Source organism: Palaemon carinicauda, chromosome 30 (genome assembly GCF_036898095.1).
Source record: "Palaemon carinicauda isolate YSFRI2023 chromosome 30, ASM3689809v2, whole genome shotgun sequence".
NCBI lineage: Eukaryota > Metazoa > Arthropoda > Malacostraca > Decapoda > Palaemonidae > Palaemon > Palaemon carinicauda.
This window is the reverse complement of record NC_090754.1, coordinates 98,740,343-98,747,169: the sequence shown is the minus strand read 5'-3', so window position 1 is coordinate 98,747,169 and position 6,827 is coordinate 98,740,343.

Below are 6,827 nucleotides of genomic sequence, written 5' to 3'. Positions count from 1 at the left end.
GTGCTGAGTGGTGATGGTGGGAGATTTTTGTCTGAGGTATCCCCACTCAGCATGGGAAATATACTCAACATATATATATATATATATATATATATATATATATATATATATATATATATATATATATATATATATATATATATATATATATATATATATATATATATATATATAAATACACATACATTTGTATACTATATAGAGATACATACATGATAGAATATGCAGCAAATATATACACTAAACCATATTTGTAAGGCGTGATACACAGCATATGTTCTGAAAGCATCAACTTTAATTTCAATCGAGAATAGGATGGCGTTTTAATAATTCATTTCTGATCCTTGGTCCTTAATCATCAGTCCAATATAACCACCAGAGGATATTGAACATCGTTGAAGAAAAGGCTATTTTAACCAAGGAAAATCGGGGGAGAAATAATCTGATACTGCTTCTGATCATTTTATATTACAAATAAGTGGGATCATATTGATTTTAAAGGTGATAGGTTTTTGCAACAAACATTTTCTCATTATATCTATATATTAAAAATGTACATGTTAATAAACATATTTATTAATGATAAGAATGTTAAAATAAAATCGTGGCACCTAAAGGAAACCTTTTGAATAATATAAAACGTAATCTAAGTCTTTGGGGATATTGGCTAATGGTAAGCATCTCTAACAGACCCCCCCCCCACTCCCTCCTACCCCCCCACCCCCACCCCACCCCCCCCCCCCTCCAGCCCACCCCCCCACCTCACATTGTTTCCCTTTCCCTACCCCTCCCCTTCACTTCAGCCTTCCTCCCTACCACATGGGGATCCTTAGAACTTCCCCCGTGCAATATTGGACACCATAGGGCATTTTTCGGTATTACTGGGATTTCCTTAATCGTGGCAGATCCCAGACCAAATGCTAAAGACCCTTTTGGAGGATTCGGTTCAAGTCTAAAAGGCCATATCGGGATACAGCAGTCATAAGGCTTGCGCAGATGCATCAGGGAGAAAGTGAGAACTATAACTCATTTTTATTTTTTAATGAGGCACATTTGTACCGACTCGAAGGGGTGCCCTATTGGATAAGAAAAGTTTCCTGCTATCTGATTGGTTAGAATTATCTTGTCCAACCAATCCGCAAGCAGGAAAATTTTCCGAGCTAAAGAGCAACCGTGCGAGTCAGTGCAAATCTGCCTCACTAAAAAGAATTGATTTAAAGTTTAATCACGATGATATTTAAGTGTGTTATGGATGTTTTAATGTCAAAGGAAATCTTATGTTATAGAAAAATCCCCAACTTCGAAATTAAGAGAGAAAGAGGGAAGGAGGTTAATCACGCAAGAGACCGACAGACACACAGACAATCCAGGGATTATATCATGAATTGGTTTAGGAGAACGTTCCTCTACGTTGGGTTCGATAATATGACACTATGCACTCACATTGTGGACCGAGTGCACTTCCACTAGGCTAATAAGATGGAAATTAAGAAAGCAAAAGTAACCCTTCGCCCCCCACCAAAAAGAAAGATGCCGATTATTTGAATTATGAATAATAACCAGAACAATGCTCTAAAATAGAAAGTTGATCGAACTCATACAAATAAGTATTGCTTCTAATTTCACCACAAAGTATTGACTCTCAATCCCAGCTTTACAAAAAAGCAATTTTTCTTCCATTTATCGCTAACCGATAGTAAACGAAAGCCAGGTCTGGAAAAACTTATTAGGTAAATTATAGTTTTTCTAAATTGGCTGGGCTTTGAAAAATATGTATCCGATGAAGAGAAGAACGGTGAAAGCTTTCCCGACAGATCATAAGCATCAAAGGTGATATAGATACCGGCGTGGAATCTAGAAAACTAATATGTAGTGCTCAGCATTTTCAATTAAATCCAGTCTGGCCAAAGACTGGATTACGTTTACTTTGGAATAGACAATGTGGAAGTAGGCAATCATATCCTCAAAGAGAATCGAGTATTTGCATGATCGATTTTATCCCCATTATATTTCTTTAAAAAACTTTAAAAGAGATATTTGATTTTCCCCTCCAGCTAGTAAAGTTGCGACACAGGGGATGTTTACATCTGTTGCAATATTCCACATAGCCTAATCCAAATCTTCCATGTCAAAGAAATAAAGCTTATATTATGGATGTGGCACATTTTAAGCAATGTTGTCACATTTTTCACATTTTATTTATCAAATTTCAATAAAGAAAAGATTGATAATATGGTAAATGTGACATTTTTTAAGTGACAAGTGATATTGCCCTATATTCAGTACATATGATTAGTGCGCAAGACCCCTCTCCACCCAAGCAAGGACCAGGGAGGGCCAGATAAAGGCTGCTAATGACTCAGAAGGTACACCTATAGGCTCCCCCAACAGCCACCCCCCTCCTTTTTTTTTCCTTTAGCTTACAAGGATAATGAGGTTGCAGACACTAAAGAAACTAACGAGTTTGAGAGGGACTCGAACCCCATTCTAGCTATCACCAGGCAAGGACGTTTTGCACTATACGTTGCGATGTTTTCTTGTTCTTATTCATAGATTTTAAATAAAGGTGATAATCTGGTAGATATGGCTTTCCATTTAACACTGTTACCATACCTTCTCGTATGCTAAGCATCATTTAATTAATGAGAGGCCGCTCATATGAAAAATATGACGCCACTTATAATTATAGGTATGTTTCATCCCTTTGCAGTTGGACTACATAACAAATTCTTTAGGAAGTTTGACTGTAACACATTACCCAATTCACAAGTCTTTTCGGGTATGTTTTCACTAAGTTTTGCTGATAATCTATTATTTTACAAACATCTTTTTTCTTCGACTCTTGCACAGATAAGACCTAATTCATAAAAAACATGGGAGATTACTATTAATGGGTAATAGTGAAGCATTTTAAGCTATGAACTAAAAACCTTTAACTAAAATCATTTGGAGGGCTTCTCTAATTAACGTTTTGCAATTAAAACCAAGTGAGAGTGTAAGCAATAAAAGACTTCTATTTCTCTTTTAAGCCTATTTTCGTAAAATGTGGAGGCCCATTGTTAGAGACATAATTACACTCCTTTCTCATTATCTCATTAGAATGAAATAACCTTTTTTTCTATCAGGGCCAGATTAAAGAGGACGTAGAAACCCTACGTGAAATACACAAGAATTTAAGTTGAAACAAAATTCTTAGATATAGGGAAGATTTCGCTTCGATATTTTACACAATTTTACGTTTTTGTTACTGGAAACTCTGTTTGTGGTATTTAGAAAATTACTGTATATGAAAATGCCCTCATTTAACGAAAGTTACCCAATTATACTTCATGTTAATTTTCATAATGGTATTATGCGTGTGTTGGTTGGTTTCGACCTGGCCTTTCATTAGAAGGGGCTAGCGTTCGATCCCAAGTATGAGGTAGAAATTTATTTTTTCTATTTGAACACGATGTTGTGTTGATATTTATCCATATTGACTCATTAGGGGTAATTTGAAAGAATTACTACCAATTGTGTCACATGGTGGGCCGGGGAAATCAGGTAAAACTCGCTGGTAAGAGACTGATGTCTCGCCGGGTAAATCCTTGGACAGCTAGTTAGCGTCAGGTTCCGATTTCCTTTTATGGCCTCTCGTGGCATGGTTGGTTTCGACCTGGCCTTTCATTAGAAGGGGCTAGCATTCGATCCCAAGTATGAGGTAGAAATTTATTTTTTCTATTTGAACAAGATTTTGTGTGGATATTTATCCATATTGACTCATTAGGGGTAATTTGAATGAATTACTACCAATTGTGTCACGTGGTGGGCTGGGGAAATCGGGTAAAACTCGCTGGTAAGAGACTGATGTCTCGCCAGGTAAATCCTCGGATAGCTAGTTATTGGCAGGTTCCGATTTCCTTTTATGGCGTGTCATGGCATGGTTGGTTTCGACCTGGCCTTTCATTAGAAGGGGCTAGCGTTCGATCCCAAGTATACGGTAGAAATTTATTTTTTCTATTTGAACATGATGTTATGTTGATATTTATCCATATTGACTCATTAGGGGTAATTTGAATGAATTTCTACCAATTGTGTCACGTGGTGGGCCGGAGAAATCGGGTAAAACTCGCTGGTAAGAGACTGATGTCTCGCCAGGTAAATCCTCGGACAGCTAGTTAGCGTCAGGTTCCGATTTCCTTTTATGGCCTCTCGTGGCATGGTTGGTTTCGACCTGGCCTTTCAATAGATGGGGCTAGCGTTCAATCCCAAGTATGAGGTAGAAAATTTATTTTTTCTATTTGAACACGATGTTGTGTTGATATTTATCCATATCGACTCATTAGGGGTAATTTGAATGAATTACTACCAATTGTGTCACGTGGTGGGCCGGGGAAATCGGGTAAAACTCGCTGGTAAGAGACCGATGTCTCGCCAGGTAAATCATGGGACAGCTAGTTAGCGTCAGGTTCCGATTTCCTTTTATGGTCTCTCGTGGCATGGTTGGTTTCGACCTGGCCTTTCATTAGAAGGGGCTAGCGTTCTATCCCAAGTATGAGGTAGAAATTTATTTTTTTCAATTTGAACACGATGTTGTGTTTATATTTATCCATATTGACTCATTAGGGGTAATTTGAATGAATTACTACCAATTGTGTCACGTGGTGGGCTGGGGAAATCGGGTAAAACTCGCTGGTAAGAGACTGATGTCTCGCCAGGTAAATCCTCGGATAGCTAGTTATTGGCAGGTTCCGATTTCCTTTTATGGCGTGTCATGGCATGGTTGGTTTCGACCTGGCCTTTCATTAGAAGGGGCTAGCGTTCGATCCCAAGTATACGGTAGAAATTTATTTTTTCTATTTGAACATGATGTTATGTTGATATTTATCCATATTGACTCATTAGGGGTAATTTGAATGAATTTCTACCAATTGTGTCACGTGGTGGGCCGGGGAAATCGGGTAAAACTCGCTGGTAAGAGACTGATGTATCGCCAGGTAAATCCTCGGACAGCTAGTTAGCGTCAGGTTCCGATTTCCTTTTATGGCCTCTCGTGGCATGGTTGGTTTCGACCTGGCCTTTCATTAGAAGGGGCTAGCGTTCGATCCCAAGTGTGAGGTATATATATATATATATATATATATATATATATATATATATATATATATATATATATATATATATATATATATATATATATATATATATATATAAGTGTATGGGGGAAGGTGCCTGTGTGTGTGTGCGTACTTGTGAATATAGTGTGCTATAAGGCAGAATCAATCTATGGCCCTCCGAACATCTTGCGAGACTTACGGACCCATAGTAACATTTGTAATTCAGTGAAGAGGACAAGTTTTACGATTGCTGTACTTCCCGTATAGAAGCGTTCTAACCCAAGATTCATTTACTCCCTGTATTTTCTAATATTTCCTTTTTGTATTTTCTACATTAAATTGCATTTGTTATATTTATAGACTTATAATGCCCATATTTCATATAATTTCACAATTTGAATGGATAATTCTTTGGTTTGTTTCATCTATAAAAATATATTTAAAATGTCAAAAACTTTTATCAAAAATAACAATCTTTGTTAGTCTTCCAGCCTGCAATGCTCATTTTTTTTTTTTCTATTTGAACACATTGTTTTCATTGTGGAAATACATAGGAAATTTATTCAGTTTTCCATTCTGATTATTAATTATTTTCTCATAGGCTTATTCGATACCGAGTAATTATGAAAAAATGCGAGCATATAGATTTGTCAGACAATCACTGGAGCTACACTGATATTACTGTGAGCCTCAGCCTAGGTATAGTGATTATATGTTAATATTTATTTGTAGGTGAGTTTAAGCTCGTGTAAATATTTTCAATGTAAATGCATCATATAACACTAAAACTGGTATTCTTTGCACATTCACATCCTCTACGGAAAAAAAGTGTAGGAATATCGACTTTTATATATACATTTTAATAGCGTATTTTATAATTTTTAACATTAAAATTTTGGAGTTCCAGTTTCAGTTTTATTCTTTTTTTTATCGTATCATTGTTTGATTTTATTTGGAAGTTTATCGAATATTTCATCAGCTTATAAATTCCAGTTTTATATTTCTTATAACTTGATTTGTTGCGGAAGTATAACGAAACGCTTAAACATATATAACTGTGAGCCCAAGGGATCAGCAAGAATATACACATGCACAGACAATTTTTTGTAGGCTGGTTTGTTCATATGCAAATAATTATAATATACACGTATCATACATCAGTAAAATGGGTATTTTTTGTACTTTGATATGCTCTACGGCCAAATGTAAAAATATTTACGTTTTTATTGAAAAAAAAAAAACATTTAAGTCATCGAGCTTCAATTATTCATATTTTCTCGGGAACACATATTTAATTATAATTCTATTGGAAATTTTATCGTTTTTAATTCCAGTTGTATTTTTGTCATAACTTTATTTGTGACGGAGTCATTAAGAAAAATTTAAACATATATATATATATATATATATATATATATATATATATATATATATATATATATATATATATATATATATATATATATATATATATATATATATATATATATATATATATATATATATATATATATATATATATATATATATATATATATATATATATATATATATATATATATATATATACAGTATTTATCCCGAAGAATCGGCGAGAATTCATAGGCATATACATAGATGTTTTATGTTTTTGTAAAAATTTAAATGTTCATGTCCCAGTCTCAGAAACAATATTTAATATCCACCATGAAAGTTTCAAGTCAAAAATAATTTTTTTTGTGATTTTTTCCC